Source organism: Rhipicephalus microplus, chromosome 2, assembly GCF_043290135.1.
Source record: "Rhipicephalus microplus isolate Deutch F79 chromosome 2, USDA_Rmic, whole genome shotgun sequence".
In the NCBI taxonomy this organism is placed as follows: domain Eukaryota; kingdom Metazoa; phylum Arthropoda; class Arachnida; order Ixodida; family Ixodidae; genus Rhipicephalus; species Rhipicephalus microplus.
The window spans coordinates 22,666,487-22,680,820 of NC_134701.1; the positions used below are offsets into that span (position 1 = coordinate 22,666,487).

Genomic DNA, 14,334 nt, shown 5'->3' on the forward strand with positions numbered 1-14,334 from the left:
GCAAAAAGCGGCGCAGACGCAAGAGACGTCGGAGAGCCGTGAGCGAGACGAACAGTACTACGCATGTAAAAGAGGGCGCAAAACCTTTGAACGTACCAAGTAGTACTAGGCACTTTGCATCGACGTCTAAGTCGGTTTGCATGCGTCCGAGCAACCGGACGAAAAGTAAGGGAAAAGCGGGTTCGCGAATGAATTTACGTGGGGAGCGCCGGTATTACTTCGGTTCTGTCCACAACACAGTTCAGGGCGCCAGCGAGTGCAGGCTTAGCACCAGTGAATCGGCCCGACATGACAACAGTGCTAAGAGACCGAAGGGCCGAAGTAAGGTGGCAGGTGGTGCAGAAGTACCCTTGAGGTGTAAGGCCAGCAATAACGCAACCCGAGATCAATTTCCCAGTTGTGAGAAAAGGGTCGGTCGCAAACGTTACCGTAAGAAAGCGAAGCGACGAAAGGGTAGGCCACAGCGCGCATCCTTGCGACCGAATTTGCTGCAGAGGTTTAAAGTTTTCCGCGAACAAGAGTGTCGAAGGGGTCCTAGGAAAAAGGCCACAATAACGAAGCACCGCGCGGGTGCAAGCCCAAAGAGGGCATCGCCACTCTTTTCTGCGGATCGCTGGTGTCCCCTCCGCGAACTTGATCAGGGCAGGCTGAAATCGCGAATGATGCGTGACTGCACCGTTCAGCTTGTAGCACTTGCACGACATTGCCTCGGGCGCCCTCGAAATCCGGCAAGACCGCGACCGCCGCGTGTGCGATTGAGGTGAGGGACAGCTGTAAGCTGGAGAGTCGGACAAAGGAATTTTCTTAGAAGCGTGTTTGTTTGCTTATTTTCGCTTTTAAAGTAGTATTCCTTTGTCATCTCCCCAGCTAGTTTGTGTAGCAGAAGTTTTTCCCTTCTAGATCTTTTTTAAAAAGCATTGCAAGTGTTTTTAGTTGAGTTACTGGGAAATGGCCTACGGTTAGGTGTGCGATTGGTATGCTAACGCTCTTTGGATGAGAGTATGATGTCGTGCTAGAGCGCACAGCAGTCATGTGCATTCTTTAAAAACATGGGCTGACATGAAACTACATTCAGCAAATCAGCGTGTTAGTACACGAGTTGCATTTCCCTTTGTTATTTTAGTATGTGCTCAGGCATCAGGTGAATTCTTTAGCTGAGCATTATGTTATATATCAAACGTTGAGATTAGGGATGCGTTTTAAGGAATTACACAGTTCGATATATTGAGAGAATGAAGAATGCGCCCAGATAACTTGTGTATAGGGTCTGGCAGAATTCGTGTGAAACCTTTGTATTTGGTTATGTTTCATGAAATTAGTCATGAAGTTAAATGTAAGATATATCTTAGTAGTGCGGGTGGTGGGAAAAAGCCAGCATTGTAAAAATGGGATTACGGATATATGGGGCCAAACTGTATTTGCCTTTGTGTGCTTTTCTCGCACGGCAATTTGTTCAATTTTTGGTAGGCATCTCCACGTCCATGATTGTTGTAACTTTGGCGGCATAAAATTGTCTCAAAATTTTAGCGTACAGGTTTCTCTTTTGTTTGTGTTTCTTGAGAAGCCTGGAGGGTTTTAAGCGGGTCCAATGTGCTTGACTGCAGCATGGTATTGTGTTGTGTGGTTCGCCTTGCTGTTGTCTATCATTGTGAGGTGGTTGGAAAGTTGGTTATGAGTTCGCAGCTGAAGGATACAAGCCAGGCCATCGTCCTCGTCACCAGCCATTCTCTTCATGCCCAGCGGTTGGGAGCGCTGGCCAGCCGAGATTTTCCGGCCGGCGGAGGAGCTGTTAAGTTTGGCCTGGAAATTCGTCTGGGCAGACGCCATTGTGCGTAAGCCGGTCTACTGGGGAGGCTCTCTCGCTGTCGAAGATTTGAGCGATTACCCAGACCATGTGGCAAGCGAAGGCGAGTTCCTGACTTTCAACTACAGACCCTTTCGTCGTCTCTTCGAGCAGAAGCGGTGACTGATGCCCTCGGCGACTCAACTGGCGATGGGGAAGCTGTTGTGGCCGGCACCAGAGCTGACGGGGGAGCGGCGCTCTTTTAATCCTCAATCACGTAGCTGACCGGCGGGCTGCCTATGCTCGCCAGGCATTGTCCCTGCTAGCCCGAAGGTGAGACGTCGTGCCGCCACGACGCCGTTAACCGTACGAGAGAGGACAACAAAGACAGTATCTTCCTTGGAAGAGACCGCGGCGGCCACCGTAAATCACCCCGCTAATTAGGCGAGCTGTTCGGCGGACCCTTTGGTGTATGCTGTCCGGATTGTGGGACCTCTTGACTAGCGGCACACACACGACGAGGAAGAGCCCTGCTGGCACCACCTTGCAGGACCTGTTCCCCGATCTAGGGATCTGGGGAGATGAGACTGTATTTAATCAGCCCTCGCGGACTGCTTAGTGTGATTTACGGAGCTTGTTCAATAGACTGCCTTTTTAAATGTAGAGCTTCGGGCCAGAGAGCCCAAGCCATGTAAATAATGTAAATAAACCCTCTCTACGAAGTTCAACCTCCTCCTGCCTCGACATCTTGATCCCGCAACTCCGATGCCGCAAACCCTGGTCGCAACAACATGAGTATATAAAATGTTCAGCAAATTGTGTTTGAGAGATGGCAGCTTATATTTCATGTGAAAACACATTAAAACCGAGGTGCAGGGGTTTTTGAGACAATTTATAGCGTGAACATGAGTATACAAAATTTTCAGCAAATTGTGGCAGCTTATTATATTTGGTGTGAAAAGACATTAAAAACCAAGGTGCAGGGGTTTTCGAAATAACTTAGTAGCGCGAACATGAGTGTATAGATTTTTCGGTAAATAGTGTTTGAGATGGCAGCTTATATTCAATGTGAAAACGCATTAAAAACCAAGGTGCAGGTTTTTTTAGATGCACAGGTATGTCATGCTCTTTTAATGTCACTACGAATGTAAAAAAATTAATTTTCGTTTTTTGCATAATAAAAGAGCTGTAAAACACTGTATTCGTAGTATAGATCCACTTGAATGGTTTCGTATTTCTGCGACAATGTTTCTTTTGTTGCCTGGGGTTCAACATTTGCAATGCGCTAGATAGATAGGAGGGGTGTAACGTCCCAAAGTATTTGCAATGCACTGAAGAAGTACCTTTTGTAAAGAAATGATTTTATCTATCTTAGTCTGCGTTGTGGTCGCCCGTACTAAACTGCAATAATTAAATTGCAATGTGAATAATGCATGATAAATTTGTAGCTTAGCTTTTGTCAGCATGAAAACTATATGAGATGGTACACCAGCGAATGGAGAAAACTTAGTCCAAAGGTATTTATAATGAGCATCTCAACTCAAATGACATGAATATATAACTCAAAGGAATTTATGTTCATTAACCAATTGCATATATATTTCTACCTAAGTAAGCCTTGATGGTGTAGCACGCTTGCTGTATTTGTAAAAAACACGATTCGGCTAGGAGATTGCATGCACCGTAAGTGCGTTTGGCGGCATGATAAACATAAGCTGCATAAAAGCATAATGAGTTTATTTCATGCATTATTTTATTTATTTACAGATGCTGCAATCCCCATAGTGGACTTTAGCAGGGTGGAAATACAGCATATTATCAAAATGCACGCAACAAAACAATGTCGTGACAAAAGAGAAAAAAAAGTCGGTGTCCGTGTGTCATTGAAACAAGGTACTAGAATTAGTGTCCTTCCAACAACTTATCGCTGCCATCGAGGAAGAATGTCAGAAGCTGGCGTGTTCTTCTGTGGCTGATGCCCGCACAAATGTTCGCCAGGACATATTGCGGCAGTATTGCCTGCTTGGGATGAAACAACAATATTCCAAGACAGTCTTAATGTTACATGAAGACAGACCTGTGACTGCTTTTTTTCTTTTTTCTGTGCCAAAAAAAAAAGCTACGTATCACTATGCTTTTGTGTGGATGTTTATGTTCATCATGTCTGCGAACGAATGTAAGGTGTAATTTCTTGGCACAATCGTGTTTCTTATTTGCAGACCCTATGTGCAGCACCACCGAAAGGCACAGAACGAGAGGGTCATTTAGTCGCACCACAATATAAGTCGTGTGCACCGGCGAGCCATTTCTGTCGGTATGAGAAAGTATGCTAGCCTAGCAGAGCCACTCTGGCAGTGGGCACATGGTTAACTAAATACCGTCTATTTAGCAGCCAGAAGGAGTTATCCTGCTCTGTAGGTGTTCAAGCTCTCTATACCACAATGCAACACCTTGGTTCCACGAGCTCTGCTATCTGTGTCGGCAGCCATGCGCTTCAAGTCTCCTATTTCAATCCGTGCGTAATGTACATTACTTATGAAAAAAGACCAGAGTTGAAGCTACTGTTGCGTTGTGAATATCTACGGATGTAAAGGACTTCAATTTTACCTATTTCTGTAGCTGTCGCGAAGCAGAACAGCGAGAGCGGTAGATACGGACCATTGCAATGTGTTGGGTAATCGAATCACCCGCGTTTTGCACAGGGGGTCACATGAGAAAGTGTTATAATGTAGGTCTCCTGTTAGTGTTTTGAGAAGCTTTGACTGAAAACTGTGGTAACTTCTATTATGACAATTATTATAGCATGAGCTCAGAACGACAAAAAAGGATACAAAGACGAGCGCTATCCTTTTGTTGTAGTTCTGAGCTCGCGCTATAAAAATCGTCATGACCTACGAACTAACCTATACCACCACGCTTTTAAGTTTTATTATGAAGCTCAACAGAGCTTCCGACCGAGGTGCGTACCATGCAACACTAGAATTGTGATGCCCACGATAAACATCAGGCACGCTGCCACCATCGATAATCTGAAACGGTCGCCACCACACAGTACCCTGCACGTTGGCTTTGAAGGCTCTAATATTCTGGGTTTATCTAGCAAACGTGTTGTGTCGCTAGTTTCGGTTTCAATGTGTAGGCTAGTAACATTGAATGTGCTGTTGTTGTCTTATATATATAGGTGTTCTAAAGTAAAGCATCATTTTTTATGTCGTGCAATGGAAACGTGTCTGTTCTCTTTTTCGTGGCCCCAGGTCGCGACACCACATTGGCGATGAGCTTTAACGAAGGCGTTACTTAGCCCGTAGCCACGCCCCCCAGTCATGAGCTTTTCCAACCTCGCCCTACCGCCACAGTTTTCCAACCTCGCCCTACCGCCACTGCCACGGTGGGCACCCGTGCACGGCTGCCCACCGTGACCGCAATAGTTTTGCATGTTTGAAACTTTTCTTTTGGCCTCTGGGGCATCTGACTTTACACCCAAACGACACAAAGCCCTCCTGCTACATAGTTTGGAAACTTAGTCAGCGTATTTTCTTCACATTGCTACCCCACGTCTCCGAAACTGCTCCCTTAGGTTATACCACGTCTGAGACCGAGGAGATAAAGAATTCGGCCACTATCATCATTCAACCAAGCTGTCACTGCGTTGATGCAGCATTTTGCCTTGACAAGCAATGTTGTCTTGGAATGCCATCGCTTCCGCCGCCGCACCCAACAGCCAGGCGAGTCTATGCAGGAGTACGTCGCCGCTTTACGGGAACTTGCTACTTCGTGTTTTTTTTTGTCACCACAGACGACTCTCTCCGTGACCAGTCCGTAAAAAAATCCCATAAGAAAGTCTTGGTGAACGTCTTCTTTTGGAGGGGTCATCACTTTTTATCGCGTGCCGTACTGCTGGCACAGCAACTCGAGCAAGCTGCACAGCAAGTTCATGAGCTTGTTCATGGGTGCGTTTAGCAAGCGACTTCGCGGGGCAGTCGTTTTTCAAGAGGTTCAACATGGCCACGCTCATCTTCTTATCAGTTATTGTCGCCCCAGTCAGACCCTTGCGACCAGCTGCACAAAGACTCGGTTTTCCCTGAGTGCTTCAGCGACTCAACGGTGTCTCCGTACTGTTATCGTTATGATTCCGGCCAACGCCGTGCTTCATTGTCCTCCCGTCCCACACAAGGTCAGCGCTGTGCTCACTGCCATCGCTCAGTTTGCCACAGGTGACGTCATTCCACTGCTTCCGTTCAAGAAGTCGACTGCCAGGACTTGTCCAGTGATACTGAAGGGTTAAAGCTCCGTACTGAGGCCAGTCCTGCATTAGCCAGTAATTTTGTCGAAGTTTTCATTGCCAGCAAGTTTTTGAAGTTCTTTGTTGACTCATGATTTCCTGTTTCAATTTAGGAAGAAAGCATTTTCAAGCAAAATTCTGATTAATGAATTGCTTCTTTCCGCTCCGTGAGTGAAGCTACTCGATTGCTCCAAGCGCTGCATTCCCGTATGTGGTTGTTTTTTCACGGAAGTCTCGTTGAAAGGACGCTCAGATTATCTCTTGTTCTACGTTCTGGCGCTAGGTACTTTCATCTTCGGAATGAATGCGATCAGAGTTTTGTACCTTCACATTGAAGATTCGTCCCTGCATTGCTTCGAGGCGTCGGCCATATCCAGCGACACTCGACGCTGCTCAACTTTCAGGCTCGTGCCAAGTTTCGCCAGCCAAGCCCCTCCCGAAGACCCTGTCCAACGAGTGCGGCTCTCTCTTTGGCCCAGGCCTTCCGCTTGCCAAAGGCTTCGCTCGTCGCATCAAGACTCGGCCCGAGGTACTTCCTGCGACACTGAAACTTCAGCGTCTTCTACTGACACTCCGACCTCAAGTTTCGGAAGAGCTCCATAGATTAAAGAAACTGGTAGTCATCGAGCGCATTAATGCCTCTGAGTGGGTGTTCCCACCGTTGTAGTATAAAAAAAGATGGTGGTATTTGACTGTGTGTTGACCTTCTAGAACTTTACAAAGCTGTCATCGTTGATAGCTTTCCCCTCCCTCCCACAGAAGAGCTCTTGAACAGCCTCGTCGGTGCAACAATCTTCTCGGCAGATGTTTGATGCCACTCTTCCGACCAGTGTCTCCACAGATGCCTTGGGGCTGTTCTTCAAGAAGTAGATGGGCACCAGCTATGCGCAGTTGTATTTGCATCTCGCACTCTATCCTCAGCAGAGAGGAAGTATGCCGCAGTTGGTGAACGGGAAGCCCTTGCCCGCGTTTGGGCCTACGACCGTTGGCACACATACCTTTGGGGACGGCGGTTCACACTTCGTACAGGCCACCAAGCCTTGGTTTCCCTTCTGTCGTCTCAAGGCTCAGGAAGATGTCCTTTTCGAATTTCGCGCTAGCCACAACATCTTATGCGCTATAATTATAAAGTGAAGTACCGCAAAGGCTCAGAAAATCAAGTTGCGGATGCCCTGTCCCGCCTTCCAGTGACCGTTTTGCAGAAAGATGCCTCGGTCAACGAAGAGGTGTTGTCTCTCATTGCCCCACTCTGCCTCACCACAGAGCAGTTCCAGCAGTCCCTGCATGAGGATGCTACCTTGGAACGAGTAAAGGCTTATGTCTCAACATCTTGGCCACTCCATAAGCCTGTCTCGGGTGAACTACAGTCATTTTTTGCCATGCGTGGAGAACTGTCTGTGGTCGACAACTTGCTTTTGCATGGAGAACGCCTTGTAGTCCGTCTATCCCTTACCTTAAAGGTTATTTGCACTACACACAAAGCACACCCTAGGATAGTTCGCACCAAGGCAAGACTGCGAGAGCAATTTTGGTGGCCTGGAATAGACAGACAAGTCGAGGTTGCTATCTGGAATTGAATAGTATGCCATAATGCAGACAAGAGTGCCAAGACTGCAGTAACTCCACTATACCCTGCTTCCTTTCGAGAGCGGCCACGGCAGAAGGTCACCATCGATATCATTGGTCCCATGCAAAGAGCGCTACATTATTGCCGGTTTGCCATCACCCTCGTAGACTATTATATAAGTGGCTGGAAGTGCAGTTTTGCAGCAAGGTGTCGACGCACACAGTGACAAGCTTTCTGCTGTCATTTTTCTTCTCGAGAGGGCTACGCTGACGAAGTGATGTGTGGCAACGGCCCTCAGTTTCGCTCCAGATATTTCTACCAGTTCCTAAAGGATTGTGCCATTCGCCTCTGGCACACTTTGTTTGTACCAACCCCAGAAAAACAGACTTGTAGAAGGCTTCAACTGTGTGTTTAAAAACTTTGTACAGACAGTGTTGCTAGACGCCGACCACTTCTCCCAACAGTCATCGAGTAGGTTAAAATTTGCCGGTGCACACCGCATGCGACAACGAGAGTCGCCCCAGCTCGGTTGCTGGGCAGAAGGCTCCCAAGAACACGTCTGGACGTCATCGGATACCCGTCCTCTTCTTTATTCAAAGACCCAGCCACTGAGTTCAGTTTGCTGCATTGCAGGGTGAGGCAAAAGCAAGACAGCAGCAAGAAGCAAATAGATCTTCGAGTCGCAAAGGCGGCAAACATCACTATAGTTCAGGTGAGGAAACCTTCCTTCACTTTCAAGGAAGATCTTTCATTTGGAGAGCTACAAGCTGCTCGTGAGGCACCTCGAGTGGTGGCTGCAGTTACGCCTGTTCCTGCGACGACCCATGTGGCTCACGATGCTGGCATGCCTGAACCACAAATAGGTGCGCCTCTTCCTGCTTGGGTGGCCAACCAAGCTGCTTCATATGTGGGCCTTCATGAATGACAACCGTGGCCAGCACGTGTTCAATCTGCAAGATCAACACGTCCTCCGAAACATTATGACGACTATGAGCGATAAACGGTAACTTTTCTCTTATGCAGTTTGTTTCCTTTTCTTAATTAGTAATTAGTATTGTATATTAAGTATTCTTTGAAGTTGTCGCACCTGTTTCTTCTCACACTAACAGCGTATTAACACTGATGGGTTTTTTAGGGGAGACTATGTTGTGTCGCTAGTTTTGTTTTCAATGTGTAGGCTAGCAACATTGGGTGTGCTGTTGATGTCTTAAGTATATGGGTGTTCTAAAATAAAGGGGGAGGGGGGCGCTGCTGAGCACCCACGATGGCACACGTGCCTGACCTCAGCTCCTTGTTTTCTTGTCAGTTTTTTCCGCTGATAGACTATGGTTCACTGTGGCAGAAGTGAATGCCAGTTACACGGTGAGCCTGCGTCGCACATACAGCGTTTTTGGAGAACCTTTTTCTCTGTGTTTGGTGAACTGACCACCCTAAGCCTAGTGAGCAGCTTCAGACTGGCCTAGGGCACAGCTGCCGGCGGCCGCGTTCGCACCGCATCCGCGCGGCCGTGCCGTGCCTGGTGAACCTGTTACGCCTGGCGCGTTTCACTCCAAATCTCAAGACACCTACTATGAAAACGACTATGACATGCACAAGTGTTCCAATGAACTCAAGCGATTTCCCAACACTATCTGACGAAAACGAGACAATGGATGCAACGAAGTCTACGTTGTCATCAGAATCGTCTACCGAACCTCATGTCAACGACACGGCAGCGGGCTCTTCCCCAGGCACTACTGAACTTCTCGACAACGAGGTACAAAAGAATAACGCCGTGTACTACCGACGCCAAGTGTCACCGAACAGACTGCACGCAGAACGGGTGAGTCGGCCCCGCTATACTGTTTTGATCAGGCCGCTAAACAAAGTGCATGTGACAGACATTCTAAAACAAGCCCTTACAGACGCCATAGAGCAAAGTGCTCTGTCAACGTTTATTGCAGAAATGTCAATTCTCTGCTTTGACATAACCAGTAGCTGCGTACAGATCACACTTCGTGACGAAGGTCATTTTCGCAAACTATACACACTCTGGCGCTTAGTGGCAACAGTCAATGGTAGCGTGCGAGTAATTTATGTCGACATATCGCCTCTTCAGCCACACGCAGTCGGCAGCTTTCGTGGGGTAATAAAGATCAGACCCGGCCTAAGAATTGAGTACATCAAAGCGCATCTGCCCTGTGAACAGGCAACAATCACCAATGTGCGCATGCTCGGTAAAACACAGCTGCTGCTTTAGACATTTGATACAGACTCCATACCGAAACGCTTGGTGTTTGAATATGAAGTCATCCGTGTTCACGAATATAGGCCTCGCCTGGTCGCATGCTACAACGGTCATCGTTTGGGCCATGTTGCCAAATACTGTTCCTTCTCGCCAGTATGCCGTGACTGTGGCAAAGCTCCGCATGAGGTCGACCCAAACTGTAAGCAGTTTCCTCATTGCGTGGCTTGTGGAGCGTCCACACACATTTCACTCAGCCCTCATTGTCCTGAATGAAATATATCTGAATCAGCCCTTCCTCGCAACACTAATGATTTATCATCTACGACACACAGCCTACCCCTCCGACGCCTCGTAAAGTAACCTGAATTCAAACAGCCGCTTCTTCCGATCTGACTCAGCTTATCAAGAGCCTTTGCCAAAAAGTACAGGAATTACGGCAGGAAAATCAGAGACTTCGCGACCTCATGCTGGACCAAAAGAATGGGAATCGGTCCCCAACGCCAAGCCGCAGTCGGTCTCGAAATAAAATAAAGAGCCATTCTCCGACACGTCATTCTAAACCGGTCACAGACAAGATCTCTGCCTACTCTCACATTATTGGGCTGCTGCAACAAGAACGGGCTCAAGAATCTAATAAGCTGGAGCATGCGATTCGGTCGGAAATGGTTAACACTATAACACAAGCCCTTGATACCATGCAAACTCAGTTTCAAAATATTGTTACGGATGTGATGGGTTTATTTACACTGAAAAATGTCAGCGCTCTACCGTCACTGCCGAATCACCATCGCTCAAGAGCGTCCGATCTCTTCTTCCTCGCTCTTTCAGTCAGCGTTACATTTCACTCCGGGCCAGACGAAGCTCCCCGAGCGAGTAGAAGCGATCAGTTGTTGTAGGGCTTCAACTGGGCAATGTGCACAATTTGCGGCTTGCGTGAACGCCGGTTCTGAGCTGTCACTTTCGCAACAGCGTAAGTGATGTCACTTAGGCACTTAGTAATGACGAATGGTCCTGAGTACTTAGAAAGAAACTTCTGGCAAAGTCCCTCTTCTTCCTCCGATCTCTTCTTCGTCGCTCTTTCAGTCCGCGTTACAATATGTTTGATGAACCCCACCAGTCCTATTTTCCAGCAAATGTCCACTTTCATGCTCCCTAGAAGTCTTCATTAATAAGGTCTACGCGAATTCTGCATATACACCATACTCTTTAGCAAAATGGCGACAACGGGACATTGCGACAGGGACGTGCAATCACTGCAGGCTGCGCTGCCGCGCAGACCTTCACCACTTAATGTGGCAGTGTTCCGCATTCGAAAAAGGGCGAATGGCCATACAAGCTTTGCAAACCACAAATTATTGTGAAGCGTTCCTAACGGACCCAGACATGCAGTTATTATTTGCCCAATATGGAAGTCAAAGCGGCCTGATGAGAGTAGTTTAGGGGGTCCGACAAACTACAGTACTGACCCTATATCGCCTCAGAACCAGTGATGGTGAATACAATAAGTGTAAAACCCGCGACACTGTGAACTAGTGGTGTAGTAAGAAAGTCCTGCTTATCCCCACAGAGGTTCTGTGCCTGCCCCCCCCCCCCCCCCTTTTTTTTTCAGTAAAGAACTTTCCATCCATCAATACTAAAATAAAGCATCATTCTTCATGTTGTGTTATGTGGCGCCCCCGCTCTGTTCTTCGTTCCAAGCTGCGACACCACAAAATGCTAACATGTATGTCATAACGGTAAATTGCAAAATGTTGGTCGTGACCACAATCAGGTTTTTCTTGCCTTTGGTCTCCACGATTGCCGGAGCTATCTCTGAAGCATCGGTTTCCCCTTTCGTTGTACATCAAAGAAAGTAGACATGCATGTGTATTTACTTGCATAATCGGCGCACTCGCATGATAAGCACACCCTTAGTTTGGTCACAGAAAATTCAATTTTTTTAATTCCGCACATAATAGGCGCACCCCAAACTTGGCCTTGATCAGAAACGATTCTACGCCCCAGTAGTACAGTTTGAACGTGGTCCCCGTACCCTGAAGAAAAAAAAGAAGGTAAATCGACGAGCAAATAAAAAAAACTCAAAGTGCAACGACCTAACCAACGTGTTTGTCCAAATAGAACTTAAAAAAAAAACGTCCATGAACGAATAAAAAACGGCTGTTCCATCAATTACTGATACCCCCCAAATAGCCGCGCTCCTTGGAGGTCACGTGTACAACGCCAGGGGCTCGATCGCCATCACAACCATCAGAGAAAAAGAAAGAAAGACCATTTCGCAAGTGGTGTGCGTACGTTGTGGTCGTGTATTCAATTTTGATTCTACCATGGGAAAGTACACAAGTTACACGGCTAGATTTAAACTGCAGGCAGTGCAGTACACGCTAGAGCACGGCAACCGGGCTGCAAGCAGGCATTTCCGTGTTCGAGAAAGCAGTATTCGGTACTAGAGGGATCAAGAAGAAAAACTGGCAAGTATCCTAACGTCAAAGAAGTACTAGTCCGGCATATACGGGAGCTACGACAAGACAGCTGTGCTGTGTCATTCGATATTGGGCAGACTGAGGCACGCAGAATAGCCCGAGTGCAGCGCATCAAAGCAAAAGACTAGGGATGGACAACTCGTTTCATGCGGCGCCATGACCTCGCACTGCAAAGGCAGATCACCTTGTGCCAGCGCTTGCCCGCAGCATAGGAGGACCAAGTGGTGGACTTCCACCGTTTCATTATAAAGCTCCGATAGCAGAAAGACTTCATTTTGTCCCAGATCGGCAACGCTGATGATACCCCCCTTTGCTTTGATATGCCGCAGAACACAACAGTGGAGGAGAAAGGTGCACGGAGCGTCGTCAGAATGTCTGGCGCTGATAGTCAGAATGTCTGGCGCTGATAAGCAACAATGTACCGTAATGCTGGCAGTGACAGCTGATGGGCGCAAGCTACCGCCTTACGGTATTTTTTAACGCAAGACGCTCCCAAAGGCAAATTTCCCTCAAGGCATCTATGTCAGAGTTCAGGGAAAAGGCTGGATGAGCGCGAAACTCATGGTGGATTGGGTGAAAACAGTCTGGGGTCGGCGGCCGGGTGGTCTGTTTTTCCCGTCCATGCTTGTCCTGAACAGTTTTCGTGACACCTGGTAGACTGCGTACGAGATGAGCCGAAGGAGCTGCGCACAAATCTGGGAGTGATTCCGGGTTGCCTCACATCATGACTGCAACCTTTGGATGTGTCCTTGAATAAGCCTTTCAAGGACAATGTTCGAAGGCTGTACACCACCTGGATGGCTAGAGGACAACATCAGCTGACTCCCGGTGGCAAGATTAAGAGGTCGCCTGTGAAAATGCTGTGCGCTTGGATCGTGGAAGGCAATCTCTGACGAAGTCGTGAGGATGACATGTTGTGGGGTGCGGATGGTTCAGACAACGAAAACGAATATCCGCTCGGCGAGAATGAATATGTGCTCTCCGACTTGGACTCCAAATAGAGAAAAGAAGGAACACCTACGACTTTTGTGTAAATAAATTTTACGTGTGCAGTTGACGGCTCTTGCTTGTTGATTAAAAGGTACGTAGGTATGACGATAGCGATAGCACGAGAACAAAACGACGACACAGACACACGACACGACACACGAAAATCTCTGCGTCGTCGTTTTGTTCTCGAGCTATAACTATCGTCATGCCATACCAACTAGCCCAAGCTGCCACATTTCTAAGGTACGTAGGTATGTTTATTTTATGTTGAATTAATTGGTAAATGATAAAGCCGCCTTTTACTTAACAAATGTGCAGATTTAAAGCGCAAGAACCGTCAAAACATTATCGAAAATTTTACCCCGCGTAATTGGCGCACCGCTAACTTTGAGCCGGATTTCCTGAAAAAAAAAAAGTGCAAATATTATACGAGTAAATAGAGTATTCCCATTTGCAGAGTATACAAACGGAAGGCAAGCATCAACAGAACATTCTAGGATGCATAAAAAAACAGTTCAAGGCACAGGAAGCGAGAGATGGTTGGAGAATTCACCTGCAAAGGTGAAAATCGGCGGGGCCTTTCATGCCTGATAAAGCAAGCTTCGTACCACTGACCGTACGATACATTGCTTGTGTGTGCACTTCTTCGCTTAGGCATAATGTGTATGCCTGAATTTAACGCTCTTAGGCGCAACAAAACGCACGTCGGCGTGCTTGCCTCGAACTTGATGGAATGCGATGCTCGCTTGCACTTAAATTGCGAGTTGCAGCACGCCGAAATAACTGAAACATTTTTTTCCATTGTACCCGCAGTGTGCTTTGATGAGCTTCCTACTTTTCTTAAGCGAAGTTGAATATACGGAAGAAGCTTGCGAGGTCCTTGCTTTTCAGGAAACCGCGCCTCAACACCAAACAAAGAGGAGGGCCTATGCAGGTTCGCTTGCGGAACACTCTGTTTGCACTACCCAATTATAGCCAGCGCGGGGCTGAGACCGCTGGTGGCGG

General features: G+C 47.4%; 1 protein-coding gene across 2 annotated transcripts in view; it reads right to left on the minus strand.

Annotated features, from left to right (window-relative positions):
- Positions 1 to 14,334, minus strand: part of mRpL53 (mitochondrial ribosomal protein L53) — a 28,445-nt gene that overhangs the window by 13,694 nt on the left and 417 nt on the right. The window lies entirely within an intron of this gene.